Source organism: Malaclemys terrapin, chromosome 1, assembly GCF_027887155.1.
Source record: "Malaclemys terrapin pileata isolate rMalTer1 chromosome 1, rMalTer1.hap1, whole genome shotgun sequence".
NCBI lineage: Eukaryota > Metazoa > Chordata > Testudines > Emydidae > Malaclemys > Malaclemys terrapin.
In genome coordinates this window covers 148,036,211-148,051,884 of record NC_071505.1, presented here as the reverse complement: position 1 = coordinate 148,051,884, position 15,674 = coordinate 148,036,211, and the positions used below count along the sequence as shown (strand labels likewise).

The following is a 15,674-nucleotide window of genomic DNA, read 5'->3' as shown; positions in this document are numbered from 1 at the left end:
TACATACTCCCGGGGGCGCTCATCTTCTACTTCTTTATCAAACACAGCACCCTCTCAGAGGTAGCAAATTTCTCAGGAGTGTTGAGGGTCACCCTGGAGCTTGCCCTCACCTTTGGGAACCATCTTGCCCCATTCCCTCAGGCCTGGGAAGCTATCACGGCTGACAAACAGGCATTAAACATCATTGCGTAAGATCACACTCTACATTCCCATTCACAAACCCCTATCTGCGTCCCGTCTCTGTCCCTCTACTGGGACCCTTCTCACGAGAGCCTGTTACAAACAGAAGTAGCTTCATCACTTTGTCTAGGAGCCATTGAAGAGATATGACAGCAGTACAGGGGAAAAGGTTTCTCATGCTGATATTTCCTCATCCGGAAGAAGAAAGGGGTCTTTGTCCTGTCCTAGGGCTGGGGAAACTGAACACATATTGTGCATATACCACCTTCGATTCAGGATGGGAAGACTTGCCTCCATCATTCCATCTCTGCAGGCTCCAGACAGGTTTGTGGCTCTTGACTTGCAGGATGATTCATATAGCCATTCACCCTTCAGACAGGAATTATTTGAGGTTCACAGGGCCACATCACTACCAGGACAAGGTACTGCCATTAGGATTCTCCATAGCACGAAGAGTCTTTACAAAATGCCTAGTGGTGTTATGGGCATCGCATGCCTCTGAAGATATCCACATCTACCCTTACTTAGGCCTGGTCCACACTAACCCCCCACTTCGGACTAAGGTACGCAAATTCAGCTACGTTATTAACGTAGCTGAATTCAAAATATCTTAGTCCGAACTTACTGTGGGTCCAGACGCGGCAGGCAGGCTCACCCGTCTATGCCGCGTACTCCTCTCGCCGAGCTGGAGTACCGGCGTCGACAGCGAGCACTTCCGGGATCGATCCGGGATCTAGACAAGACACGATAAATCGATCCCAGAAGATCGATTGCCTGCCGCTGAACCAGGAAGTAAGTGTAGACCTACCCTTAGATAAAAGACTGATCAGGGGCAGGTCCCAGCAGGAGACAGCAGTCTAGAATATGCTCATTTTCTGTTCGCCCAGATGGGCCTTTGGTGAAATACAAAAATAGACTCTCATCCCATCACAGATGATAATGCTCATAGCAACCCTAATAATCTCCAGGTCAGTGACAGCATACCTTTCTGAAGACAGTTTCCTGCCAATGTTGTTGCTAGTGCTTGGGATAGAATCAGACCTTACTACAATGGTATGGATGTGACTGGAGCTGCTATGCTGTGTGTGCGTGCATGTAAGTGACACTATTTGCCGGACTTCACCTGTGACTGCTCCAACTCTAGCTTGGGTCGGTCTATTCCCCAGAAAAATACCCGAAGGACAAGGAGGGCATGGTCCCTCCTCATCTTGTCACAGAACTGAGTTGGTGGAAGCAGCCCAGAAATGTGCATGGAGGGGTACTATTTGGTGCACCCTCCTCAACAAAACCTGTTAGAAGCACTCTGGGGCCATCTAAAAATGCAAGGGACTTGGTCCCCAGAGGACATCTAGCTCCACATCAGTGTTCTGGAGTTCAGAGCAATCAGGCTAGAGGGGAAAGCAGTGGACGTGTTATTCCTTGACTTTAGCAAAGCTTTTGATACGGTCCCCCACAGTATTCTTGCTGGCAAGTTAAAGAAGTATGGGCTGGATGAATGAACTATAAGGTGGATAGAAAGCTGGCTAGATCGTCGGGCTCAATGGGTAGTGATCAATGGCTCCATGTCTAGTTGGCAGCCGGTATCAAGCGGAGTGCCCCAAGGGTCGGTCCTGGGGCCGGTTTGTTCAGTATCTTCATTAATGATCTGGAGGATGGCGTGGACTGCACCCTCAGCAAGTTTGCAGATGACACTAAACTGGGAGGAGTGGTAGATATGCTGGAGGGTAGGGATAGCATAGAGAGGGACCTAGACAAATTAGAGGATTGGGCCAAAAGAAATCTGAGGTTCAACAAGGACAAGTGCAGAGTCCTGCACTTAGACGGAAGAATCCCATGCACTACTACAGGCTAGGGACCGAATGGCTAGGCAGCAGTTCTGCAGAAAAGGACCTAGGGGTTACAGTAGACAAGAAGCTGGATATGAAGTGTGCCCTTGTTGCCAAGAAGGCTAGTGGCATTTTGGGCTGTATAAGTAGGGGCATTGCCAGCAGATCGAGGGATGTGATCATTCCCCTCTATTCGACATTGGTGAGGCCTCATCTGGAGTACTGTGCCCAGTTTTGGGCTCACACTACAAGAAGGATGTGGAAAATTTGGAAAGAGTCCAGCGGAGGGCAACAAACATGATTAGGGGGCTGGAGCACATGACTTATGAACAATAAACTTGCCTGCTCTTTACTTTAATACTGAATCTCAGTATATTACTCTTATTAAAGGCTTAGCATGACCCAGGACAGCAGAAAAGTGTCCAAACTCTTCCATGCTAATCTGAACTTCCACACCTTTTGAGGTTCACTCATTGCTGTCAGCAACACTCTAGAACCAATACTGATTAATGCTCTCATTGGAGGTATCTCAGCTTCTCCATGTTTGACAGTGTAGCAATAAAATCTCAGCTAGGCCTTGCTGCTAAATAAGAGGTGATAAATAGTAGCTTCCTGCAATCATGAAATGTCATGCCCATTCATAAAGTCGTATAATGATCTCACCTGGATAATCACACCCCTGTCCTTTTTCTTTTTCTCCTGAACTTGAGTATGTCTCCCTCTGAATGACAGAAGAAAAAAATCTCTCTGTTTAATGCACACAACAGTTTTATATCTAGGTGCCATATATAAAAGTCAAGCACCACAGTTATATTAGTTGGAAAAATGGGCCTTGGTTTCTTCCTTGTTTTAAGCTACCTTGTTAAGAGGGACTTATCTGTGTGGTGTTTTCCTGCAGATGTTGTTGGGCTGTTTGGGCACTTTGTCATTAGGGAAAGACTTGTACAGTCTTGCTCCAGGGGCTGGAAATGGCAGGACTCCCTTCCATGTTATCATCCCTGCAAGATAGTCTGTAGAAGACATACGCATGCTAGAGACATCCTGTGTTAAATAATCATATGCAATTAAGAATTAACACAGTCCCTACAGCTCAACCTGGAAAAGATAAAAGTCAGGATAGCATCAAATAAGCCCTCCCAAGCAGAGCAAAAGCCTATTGTGGAGACCCCAAAACTGAACACCCCCCACCTCAACTGCCCCACCCCCTGTACCACTATATCTCACACTCACAGAGAACACATGACCTCAAATGTTGCCCTGCGTTCCATCCATGGCACCTCACTGATGTCAGTGGGGTAACAAGGGTGTAAGCAAGGGCCAAATTTAGTCCACTATATTTATTAAAAGAGAACATCTTGTTTTGGCGGTAAGTAAAGTTAAACCACGGTCTCTGGCTTCTTATAGTTACCAAGGGTAATTTGTTTAAACACCTAAATGACTTGGGAACATCAGTCCTCTTTTCAAAAGTGATTTAGATACTTGTACCCAAGCTCTGTGCTCTAGCACCTCAACAAGACCATTGTGTACAAGTCAACCTGTCTTACGGTACTTGGAGTTTCTGTGAGTATTTCCACTGCCTTCCGAACTGCTCTGGTGGAGGCGATTTCAGCAATGGGGCCAGAGTGCCTTCGGTACAGTTCATAGGAAGTCTTTGAGGCCACAAACCCATATGAATTGTAACCAATTCAGTGTGTCTTGCTCTTGCTGTCCACTTCTCTTTGAGATTAGAAGCCTTAAAACTACTTCCCCCTATTGACCTTCACCCCAGCCAAACATTCACTGCGGCAAAAATGTGGGCAGATACTTGCCTCCAAAATACGCCCTCCCACCTTTAATTGCTTCCTGAATGAGTGTCAGTTAAGTGAAAATTACAATGCAGTGTTGGCAGGAAGGGTTGCACATACAGTATTGCTCCTGCCTATCTGGGATGAACAACAGCATTTCAGGGCTGACATTTATGTCCTCACAGAGTGGCAGCAACTCTGGGATAGAGAGACAGGCACGCTGACCAATTTTGAAGCCCTAACTTAATCCACCTGTTTGCAACCTGGGATGCAGTTCCTGGACTATGCTTTAACAGGCTGCTGACTGGAACGTCCAGACTGGCTGCCACAATGCAGCAATATGGGTAAGTCCAATCTTCACAGTGTAACTGTGGGGCCGCAATGCAGATGGTCAGACACGTGGTGGAAGAGTGCAGAATTAGACAATTGGTGGGTGGACTGCACCACCTTGCTGTGCTCAATGATGCAGCAGTTAGATGGCTGAACAATCTAGATACCGATGTGTGATGCATACAGAAGAAGACAACTTGATACAATGTTTGGGTTCCTGATGTTGTTGGGAAATATTTACACCTTCCCTAAAAGTGTGTCTTCCCTGGATTAAAAAGAAATTCTCTTCATATTAGGCTTTGTAACTCACTCCCTGGGACTGGGTTTACAGACCCCAATGGTATGGCTATGACTACCCTTCCCCGGCCGACTGGGGGAACCCAGGAAACACCAGCAGATGGGAGACTATAACTTGGCCACCAGGTCCTCAGATTGCCTGGCAAGGCCATCCCAAGACTGGGAGACTGTTGAGATGTGGCCTGTCCACTAGGCCTACTGGCCCCAAGTGAACTCTGCTACACTCCCCTTTTTAAATGCAGCTTATGGGGCTTAATATTAGTTGACATAGCCAGCTCATTCGGTAACCTCTCTGATACCACATGATTCAGAGACGTGCAAGAAACACCATGATGGACAATGGAATATCCAGCTCACTGAAGTTTGGTGGAGTTTCTTTTGTGTTTTTTTTTTTTTTTTAGTTGGAGATGAGCTCATCCCCTATACACCAGGGTTTTATATTCCTTCTAATTGTTTAAATCCTAGCTAATGTAACTGTGAATGTTCTCATTATCCATATCCATGTCAGATCCTCTCAGAGTTGCATATAGTTTGTTGGAAGTGTCTTTCTGCATCTAATTTGTACAATGCAGCCTTCTTGCCCTGAGTCTTAGTGGCGGGTGTATGTAGCCTGGGGCTCTTCTGAAATGTATTGCAGACATTTAATCTTCTGTCCAGATACCACAGTGCAAATATGTCCTGTGCTCTGAAGATTTACTCTGTAACCTCATTAGCATTACTATCTTTGAGGTCACTGAGGATGCAGAGTTAATTATTCGCTTTTTCTAGGAAAGGGGGAATGGAGGCTTGTGATTTTAAAGCTTATTTAAACACTGAAGCTAAACTTCCATTAAATCCACAGTTGCAGGAATTCCTTTGGCTGGCAATTTTCAGTGTGAGCTGCAGGGTGATGTAGCATAGAAAATATCCATAGAAACTGCGTTGTCAGCAGTCTTGATTCTAATTAGAACCAGCCAGCCTGAATCTACCTTCGAAAACAGGAGGTGGTGGTGGGGATTTGGGTCCAGGGTCTCTCTGTCAATGATCTGAAGCCTATTTTATAAAAAAAAAATCTCCTTCATGATATGGCCTCTACAGAACCGCACTGCAGTAGTTGCTTGCCTAGCCCTGGGACCATTTTTGAGCAGTAGTTCTCAAGGAGTACCTGATTACAGTATTCCATAGATTGAAGTATAAATATCTGGCCCCCTTCTTTGTTCTTGGATAGATGGAGGAAGCAAAAAACCAACTCTCTCTTTTATCATGTTATTTAAAACAGCTTTAAATATAGTTGTATTGTGTCTGAAAAAATTGTTTTAATTTTGCAATGAGCTTGCCAAACTTTGGGTGTTCCTAAGTTGCCTGGTGTCCTCCACAAGATGGTGAACCTATCTGGGAGGGAATGAGATGGGGTTTAGGAGGTGTTCCTCTTAACCCTGGATGGTCTCTGGTTCAGATAGACATGACAAGTGTCTCTCATGCTTTGGGAAAGGCCCCCCAGCTAACGGCTGTGATAAGCATTTTCTAGAAGGGCCTAAAGGGACTGTAAGACTCTGTACCAGAACCTGGTTAAAGAATTCAACTTTTAATTGTTGTTTGGGGTCTCTTATGGGATTATCCCATGCCTCGTAATCAAAATATCTTCTTCTTCAGTGACTCTTGTATTCTTGAATGGGTGGGAAAATAGCTTCAGTGTGAAGTTCCTCTGCCAACTTCTGTGCACTCTTCAGAACGTTTTGAAATCCCGCATCTGACCAATAAGACTGTAGGTATGACTTTGCTTTGTCCAGTTGTTCCATTGCTTCAGATATATCAAGGTCAACACCTTGGAGTCTCTTGCTTACAACATTTATTTCAAACAGTATGTCATGCCACAATACTAAGCCACACAGAAATTTGAAGTTATGTATGTTTCTGGTGATTCCATTTCCCTCTGCCACTGTTCTCCCACAAGCAGTTCCTGTCATAGCATTATCCTCCATAATGGAAACTATAGCATCATCTATCTTCCCAATTTGGTGTTTGATAGGCTTTATCGCCTCCACTCGACTTTCCCATCATGTGGCACTCAGTGGTTTCAGTGTCAGAGAAGATGTTCCCAGATGTTGCTGCAAAATTTGCCATCGATGAGTTGATGCAGAGAAAAATACATAGATACTTTGAATTACATTAAAAAATTCAGCAGCCTCACTAGAAGCTGATGCTGCATCACTGACCACCAAGTTCAATGAATGAGAACTGTATGGGACAAAAAAAGCTTGAGGGTTTAACTCTCGGATCCGTGTCTGCACTCCTCTGTTCTTTCCTCTCACGTTGGCACCATTATCGTAGTCCTGACCTCTCATGTCAGCTATCACAATCCCCATATCTTCCAGTTTTTTAAGAAGCACATTTGTCATACCAGCTCCTGTAGTATCATCAATGTCAATAAATTCTAGAAAATGCTCTCCGACAGTCACCATTGCAGGGACATTTTCACTAGGTTCTGTTGTTGTTACAAAACGCACCATTAAAGTCATTTGTTCCGTATGGCTGATGTCAGGTTTGCAGTCCAGAATAACGGAGTAATATCTTGCTGACTTCAGATCTGCCACAATCTTCTGTTTGACTTTTGTTGCCAGTAACAGTATGATCTCATTTTGAATTGTTTTTCCAAGGTAGTGGTGTGTGTACATTTCTTGTGTGGTGACTCTTCTTATATGCTCCTGAAGTACAGCATCAAACTCAGCCATCAGCGCCACAATTTTAAGGAAGTTTCCATTGTTTGGCACATACAGCTGATCTGAAGTGCCATGCAGTGCTAGGTTTTGGGTAGCAAGCATTCTCACAATGGTAATGAGCCTTTTCAGAACATTTTACCAGTAAAGAGACTATGATGCAATCTTCTCTTCAGGGCCAGCTCTGGCTTTTTTGCCGCCCTAGGCAAAAAAGCCACACACACACCCCCAGCACGGCAGGGGAGGGCGCCGAGCCCGGCCGCGGGCCCGCAATCCCCGACCAGCCGGAGCGCCGGGAGGAGGGCGGAGAGCCCGGCCGGGGCTCTCTGCTCTCTCTGGCGGCCAGATCCACATTCAGAGAGCAAAATTATAGTTGGTGAGTACCCCCTTTCTTCCTTTAAGGCTGACTCTCTTTCAGTGTGTTCATGCCAGTCTAGTAAGCTTTTTCTCTCCTCCTTTCCTCTTCCCGGTAGAATCCCAGGCTGTTCTTCCAACACAGGTGCAGTTACTTTAAGGTCTCTGAAGATGTCATAGTTGAAGTGGGGAGATAGGAGAACAAGAAGGCTTGGTCAGCAGTGAGGTGTCACCATTGATAGGTCCATCAATGACTATTAGCCAGGATGGGCAGGAATGGTGTCCCTACCCTCTGTTTGCCAGAAGCTGGGAATGAGTGACAGGGAATGGATCACTTGATGATTACCTGTTCTGTTCATTCCATCTGGGGCACCTGGCATTGGCCACTGTTGGAAGACAGGATACTGGGCTAGATGTACTGTTGGTCCGGCCCAGTAATGGATGTTCTTATGTAGAACACTCTTTTAAAAAATGAAATTTGAGGGTTGAAAAGGGCTTGTTTATAAATTCAATGGCTGATTTTCCCCAAGTCTCCTGACTCTGAATAATATGAAAATGAAATCTCCTTTTGAGCACGTGGCATAAGAGAATACAGACTTGAAAGTAGTGTAAAAACTTAAATATAATGGAATACCCCACACTCCACCATGAGACCTGTTAAGGAAAAGAGGATTTCCTTTCACTCTTCCTTAAGCTTAAACACGAGTCTTATATGTAAATTGCAGCATTGAGAAGAACTTTAGGAGAGGATTCCTCTGAATGTAACGTGGACAAATTGCTACAGAGGAGGACAAGAGAATAGCACAAGCATACAGGGACAAAATCAGAAAGGCTAAGGCACAAAATGAGTTACTCCTAGCAAGGGACATAAAAGGCAATAAGAAGAGGTTTAATGCCTATTTTGCTTGAGTCCTCACTAATAGTGACCAGATACTCAACACAATTAAATATTAACAACAAAGGGGAAGGAATACAAGACAAAACGGAGAAAGAACAGGTTAAAGACTATTTAGATAAATACATCTAACTTAAGTCAACCGGGCCTGACAAAGTTCACCCCAGAGTACTTAAGGAACTAGTTGAATCTTTGAATTGTTAGTTTCAGAGGGGTAGCCATGTTAGTCTGTATCATCAAAAACAAGGAGGAGTCCTGTGGCACCTTAGGGCTGGTCTACCCTGGGGGGGAGGAATCGATCTAAGATTCGCAACTTCAGCTACGTGAATAGCGTAGCTGAAGTCGAAGTATCTTAGAGCGATTTACCTTGGGTCTCCACAGCGCGGGATCAACGGCCGCGGCTCCCCCGTCGACTCCGCTGCTACCGCTGCTCGCTCCGGTGGAGTTCCGGAGTTGACGGGGAGCGCATTCGGGGATCGATATATCGCATCTTAACGAGACGTGATATATCGATCCCGATAAATCGATCGCTACCCGACGATACGGCGGGTAGTCTGGACGTACCCTTAGAGACTAACAAATTTATTTGGGCATAAGCTTTCGTGGGCCCATGAAAACTTATGCCCAAATAAATGTGTTGGTCTCTAAGGTACCACAAGGACTCCTTGTTGTTTTTGTTAAATTGTTAGTGATTATCTCTGAGAACTCATGGAGGATGGGTGAGGTCCCAGATGACTGAAGAAGGACAAACATAGTACCTACCTTTAAAAAGGGGAACAAAGAGGACCTGGGGAATTATAGACCAGTCAGCCTAACTTTGACACCTGGAAAGATACTGGAACAAATTATTAAAACAATGTTTGTAATCCCCTACAGGATAATAGAATTATAAGTAATAGTCAAAATTAATTTGTCAAGAACCAATTATGCGAAACCAACCCATTTCCTTTTTTGACACGGTTATTGGCTTAGTGCAGTGATAATCAGACTGAGCCTCGCAAGCAACATGTGCCTTTTTAATGTGTCTCCTGCGACTCTTTCCAGCACATGATATTAAAACACTGTGTGATTTAATTATTAACCATTCTAAGTTATTAACCAATTAGGATGCTTTTACTATATTATTAACCAATTGTAGTTGATCAAATAATACTCGGTCAGTCATTTTGTTGTGAGAATTATATATACATTGTAAATGAAACAATGAAGTCACACTACAGTGGCTCTTTTGGATAATGTTGATGACTAATTTGGCTACTGAACCACTGAGAGCTGAGTATCACTGGCTTAATCGATATGGGAGGGGAGCTGTAGTCATACTATCTCTTGGTTTTAGTAAGGGTTTTGACACACTGCCACCTGACATTCTCATAAGCAAACTAGGGAGATGTGATCTAGATTAAATTATTATATGTTGGGTGCAAAACTGGCTGAAACACAATACTCAAAGAGTAGCTATCAATGGTTCACTGTCAAATTGGTGGGATGTATCTACTGGGGCCCCGCAGGGTCTATCCTGGGTCCAGTACTATTCCTTTAATAGTATTAATAGCATTAATGACTTGTATAATAGAAGGCATGATTATAAAACTTGCAGATGACTGCAAGCTGGAAGCGGTTGCTAGTACTTTGGAGGACAGGATTAGAATAAAAATGACCTTGGCAAATTAGAGAGTTCCATAACATTCATTTGGGGGCCAGGGTAGGAAAGACACTAGCAATGAAGGGCTTAGTCCCATCTCTATGCCAATCCATCAGAAAAAGAATAATGGGGAAGAGTAACAGGAATTCTTCCTGGGCACCAAGGTCCAGAAGCAGCGTAGCTCATCCTGGAAACCGCTGTGTTTTGAATGTCCAGCCACTGTGCAGTAAGACGAAGGTTGTGCAGGCCTGAGAAGCTACAGCCCTCAAGAGGTGCTTCTAAAGTGAAAGGGGTCTTGGGTGAGTTTGTGATGGTGTGACTTTGAGGAGCGTCTGAAGTGCAGAAGGGGGAGGGTAGAAAGAAAGGGTTGTGAGAGGAAGAAGGTGCTGAGCAGCTCGTCAGTGAGGACAAGGTCCTAGGCAGGTGTTTTGGGGGCTACACAGCTCCTCCCACAGGTGGCCTGCTGGGCAAGGGCATGTGAGGAGGGCGAGCGTTTTCCCAGGGCTGTTGCTGCAGCCAAAGCCTTCAGGAAGGAGAAGAGAGCAAGGGGTGTTGTTACCTGATGGGGCCCCTGGTGTGGTGTAAGCTGACCATAGATGGTCTCTTGGAGCTCTGTGTAGTGCGAGGCCCTGTCCTGTTCCTCGTTAGTATAGTGGTGAGCAATGTACCCTCTAATTTTTTCCATCCATGTGCTGAATGAATGTTATGTGCAGCACCAATATCAAGGTATGTGCGGATGTGCGCCACCAGTACAGACAAAAAAAACTAGAAATAATATATATTTTTAAACAGTTCATAGATATAGAAGAAGAAGAAAGAATATTAAAACAAGGGATAATTAACAAGGTGCACTGCTTAAGATGTTTATTTAATATCAAATCAAATAAGGGGAGGGGTAGTTCAGTGATTTGAGCATTGGCCTGCTAAACCTAGGATTGTGAGTTGAATCCTTGAAGGGGCCATCTAGGGAACTGGGATAAAAATCTGTGTGGGGATTGGTCCTGCTTTGAGCAGGGGGTTGGACTAGATGACCTCCTGAGGTCCCTTCCAACCCTATGATTCCATGAAAAAGAAAATCAACACTGCCTTTGGAGTACATGTATTTTATCATCCTTTGTAACAACTCAAGCTAGTAAACATACCAAATGTGGCATACTGAAAACAGCTATATAAATAAAACAAAGTCATGGGAATTAAGGAAAGGCATAAAAAATATGCATCAGAGGCCCAATTTAATAACCTACTCCTACCATAGACCACTAAATCTTCAGGGAAAGCTGCTCTCAAAAAATGAAGCATCTACCAAAACACTAGCATGCTGCGGACTTTTGCAGTTCACAATACTATCCCTGTTGCATGCATATTATCTTCACACATAGCTCAGCTTTAAGATGCTAAACAAATCTATGAGTCAACTAGAAATAGTCATGCTTTCATTGCAAATATTAATACAATATTTTCTGATACTGGAAAGGAGAGTAAAAAGCATTCACTCAGGCTTATACAATTTCTCTGGGATGTCAACTCTTAATTTAATACTGGACACACATAGAACAGTAAAAATAAGTGATAAAGCGACACAGACAGCAAACAAAACCACAAACAAACGGGTGACAACACTGAAAATATGAAGGGAAGTAAAACATCACATGGTTGGTTATGAGTATTTTAAATGAGTGTTTAGGAGGACCCACACTGCAAGTGCAACAGGCCTTTTAGAAAGAATCAAAGTTCTTCTGGTTTCACATTGTGTGTGTGTCACTGGCTCAAAAATTCAGAGTAGAAGCCCCGGAGCACATAAACACTTAGCTATGGAGTTTGCAGACAAATCTCTGCTTCAAAGAGCTTGCAAATAAGGTCTTCATTGATTCTACAAAACACCTAGCACCACACCTAGTGCCTGCTACTTATGAATCAATAGGAGTATTCTGAAGAGCCAGAACTATACTAGATGGCAAAGATCTGGCCTTAATGGTTTCCAATACCTCTCCCCAAACAAATTCTAAAACTTAATGGAAATTACTTGTCTGGAATCCAACTCTAATTGAAAGGCCAAACAAATAAACAACATCCATGGTAAAGTTCTCCCAGTTTTAACAATTTAATTAGTTATTAATTAGTAACATAAGATATTTTTTAAAAAATCATTAAGATCACAGTTTTCAGATATCTACAACACTCCAAAAGAATTATGCTGTTAAAAAAATCCTTTTCTTTCTTACCTTAAGCCATTAACACCTATGCAAACTTTGTTTGAAATGTAACCATGCAAATGTCATGATCTAGGCCTATCCACATGCTTTTGTTCCAGTATTCAGTCACTAAAGCCCCAATCCTGCAAACACCTATGCATGGGAGTCCTCCACATGCATAACTGTTTGCAGCCTCAGTATCTAAGGCTATGTCTACACTGGCAATTGAATAACAAAACTTTTGTCTTTTAGAGGTGTTAAAAACAAAACAAAACTGAAAGACAAAAGTTTTGCCATGACAAGTGCCAATGTGAACTGTTAGCAGTGTGAATTGTTAGCAGAAGCGCTATCCTGCCGACAAGCGAATGCTGCTCATTGGGGGTAGAAGTTTTTTGTTGGTAGGAGAGTCAACAAACAGCGGCTACACAGCAACTTTTAGTGGCATGGCTGTGGTGACACAGTCATGTCGTTAAATCAGGGGTTGGCAACTTTTTAGAAGTGGTGTGCCAAGTCTTCCTTTATTCACTCTAATTTAAGGTTTTGCATGCCAGTAATACATTTTTACGTTTTAGAAGGTCTCTTTTATATGTCTAGAATATGTAACTAAGCTATTGTTGTATGTAAAGTAAATAAGGTTTTTAAAATGTTTTAAAAGCTTCATTTAAAATTTAATTAAAATGCAGATCTTACCAGTTTAGTGTGATCCTTACCCTTGCTTTTCCTTGCTGAGTTTTCCAATGTCTGGCATGTATTTGGAATCTTTAAGCTGCACGCAGGCTTTTGAGTGATCAGTTGTTAACCGGCTCCGAGAGGGGCAGAGGACAGATTTCATGTGTGAAAATACCTGTTCATACAGGTATGTGGATCCAAATGCTGAAAGCTTTGCAAATGCAATTTTCTTCAAACAGTTAAATTTCACAGGCAGGGACGTCCAGCAGGTCAGAATAGAGGCCCCATGATCTCTCTCAGTAGCTTCAAGTGCACTCCGCAGATCTCCAAACTTCGATGCCCACAATTCTGAACTTTTTAGCTGAATGAGCTGCATTTCGAAATCTTCAACACCCATCCACTGAAATACAGACAAATCCAAGTCGCTTTTGTTGAACTTTTCAGGTTTAATTAGAAAAGAAAGCATTGGGCCAAATCGCTGGACATCTTGAAATCCGTTAGAAAATTCCAATTCCTGTTCTTGGATGTACATTCTAATCTCAACATCAAACGCAGTGCGCTGTTCCACGTGGCATGATAGTGATGTAAACAGCAAATCAGGACGTAAACATATCCCAGCACAGTGGCGCTAGAACAATTTTTAAGGTGGGGGTGCTGAGCTGCACCCCCTCACTGCCCCAATCTACACCCCTCACTGCCCCAGGCTGGGGCCAATGGGCCATAGCTGGGGGTGGCTGCAGAACCCCTGGCCGGTGGCCGGGACCCCAGACCAGCAGCTGGGACCCAGGCAGTGTGAGTACCACTGAAAATGAGCTTGTGTGCCACCTTTGGTACACATGCCATAGGTTGCCTACTCCTGTGCTAAATGCTGTGTTGTGTAGCCATAGAGAGTAGTAAATAGCATAGAGAGAGTAAATAGCATGAAAGCAGCTTCTTAAAGCCACACCAATCAAAATAAAATCACAGATCTATTTCTTTTAACCAGGGATTGCTGTACTTTACCCATAAGATCACTACAACAGAAAGATCAAAGTGTTTTTTCAGTTTGTTCACTGTGTGGACTTGACAGCATTTGAGAGTCTGATCCTGCACTTATTAAGACCTCACTGCAACCTAATCTGCACTCTTTAAAAATACTCTCATAACCTTCTCAGAACTCTAGAAAGAGGACAGATTATTAACACTTATCTACAAAAGCAGCCTAAATGCTTTACAATAAAAAAACACCAAGTCAGATCCCGCATTAAGATCTGCTAATACAGAATCCCTCAGTTCTCTTTTTCTCTCTGCTCTGGATCTGTCTCCCTCCAATCAAACTAAATCTTAACCCAGTCTTTCTAACATCTCCTGGCAGAGGTCCACCAGCTGTCAACTGAAACTCAACGTGGCCAAAAGCAAGCTCTTCATCTCTCCCTGCTGATGCTAGGTGAAAAATATTTTGGTCTAGAACTGCAGATGATTCACAGTTTTGTGTTTGCTTGATGATCCTAACACCATAGGTGCTGACTTCCCCGCTTTCCCCTGGATGCTCGACCCCCACTCTGCCCCTGGCCCTACCCCCACTCCACCCCTTCCTTGAGGCCCCACCCCTGCCCCGCCCCAACTCTGCCCCCTCCCTGCCCCTATTCCAACTCCTTCCCCAAATCCCAGCCCCGTCCCGGTCTCTTCCCCGCCTCCTCCCCTGAGTGCGCAATGTTCCCACTCCTCCCCCTCCCTACCGGAGCGTGCTAACGCTGCCAAACAGCTGTTTGGTGGCAGCCTGGTGGGAAGTGCTGGGAGGTAGGTGGAGGAGCAGGGACTCAGCGCACTCAGGGGAGGAGGGGGAGGAGAGGTGGGGCGGGGGGTGAGGGGAGCTTGGCTGCTAGTGTGTGCAGAGCACCCACTAATTTTTCCCCGTCTAACAGTGGAAAATAGTGGGAGTGCCACATTATGCCTTTCCCATCATATTATCCCTGGCATATTTCAGATCTTGTAATTATATCAACAGTCAGTTGGTAATTAATACCAGCTTTGTCCTCACCCCAGCCTCATAGTTACCTCGACAACAAGAAAAAGGAAGATGTGCTTGTACTGACCTTACTCTCCTGCATTAATCAGACAATGGAGTTTCCCCAGCACCCCACCTTCCATGTAGCCACATCCCCCCATGCCCCAAAATGCCACCAACCTGCCTGAAATCTTGGCACCCCACCCCCCCATGCAGTCTGCTCCCCCCTGCCCCTCCACCTCCCCATGCAGACTGCTCCACCCAGCCCACCCCTGGGGCTGGGAGAGAGTCCTGTCTCTCCACAGCAGCTGCAGCCAAGCTGGGAGTCGGGATGCCCCAAACTCCCCACACCCACCTCACCCCGCTGACCCTCACCCACTCCCTATTCCCCCAACATTCCCCTAATTCACCCATCACCTCACCTTCCTCCACGTTCTCTCCAGGGTCCAGGAGGCACCTAATCAGAGGAACCACCCCTGAGCGCCTCCACTAATTAGGTGCGCAGCCCTTCATTCCCTCCTGCGCAGCCACTATACTAAAGAGGAACAGGGCAGAGCCTCGCACTACACATGTAGCTCCAAGAGACCAGCTATGGTCAGCTTACACCACACCACGGGCCCCACCGTACAGGTCTTGAAGCTGGGCACGTACCCTCACATGCAGGTCTTGAAGCTGGGCCCAGTGGCAGAAGGCAATATAGAGGCTTTCGCTAGGGCAAGCAGGCACGGGTGGCCGTGCAGGCTAATTATCTCTCCGGAGGTGAAAATCAGCACTGCAGGGTGTGAACGGAAGTCGTGGGGATAGTGACTGCTTCTGGACCTA

General features: G+C 44.8%; 1 protein-coding gene across 11 annotated transcripts in view; it reads left to right on the top strand.

The window, feature by feature from the left end:
- The window catches only part of LOC128844939 (uncharacterized), a 102,869-nt gene that overhangs the window by 31,237 nt on the left and 55,958 nt on the right, over positions 1-15,674 (top strand). For 4 of the 11 annotated variants that reach the window (XR_008446570.1, XR_008446575.1, XR_008446576.1 and 1 more), the window contains exon 3: positions 3,976-4,134. The exons of the other annotated variants lie outside the window; for them this stretch is intronic. The gene's annotated coding sequence lies outside the window, so the exon portion shown is untranslated. The remainder of the gene's footprint in view (positions 1-3,975; positions 4,135-15,674) is intronic. 11 annotated transcript variants of the gene reach the window in all.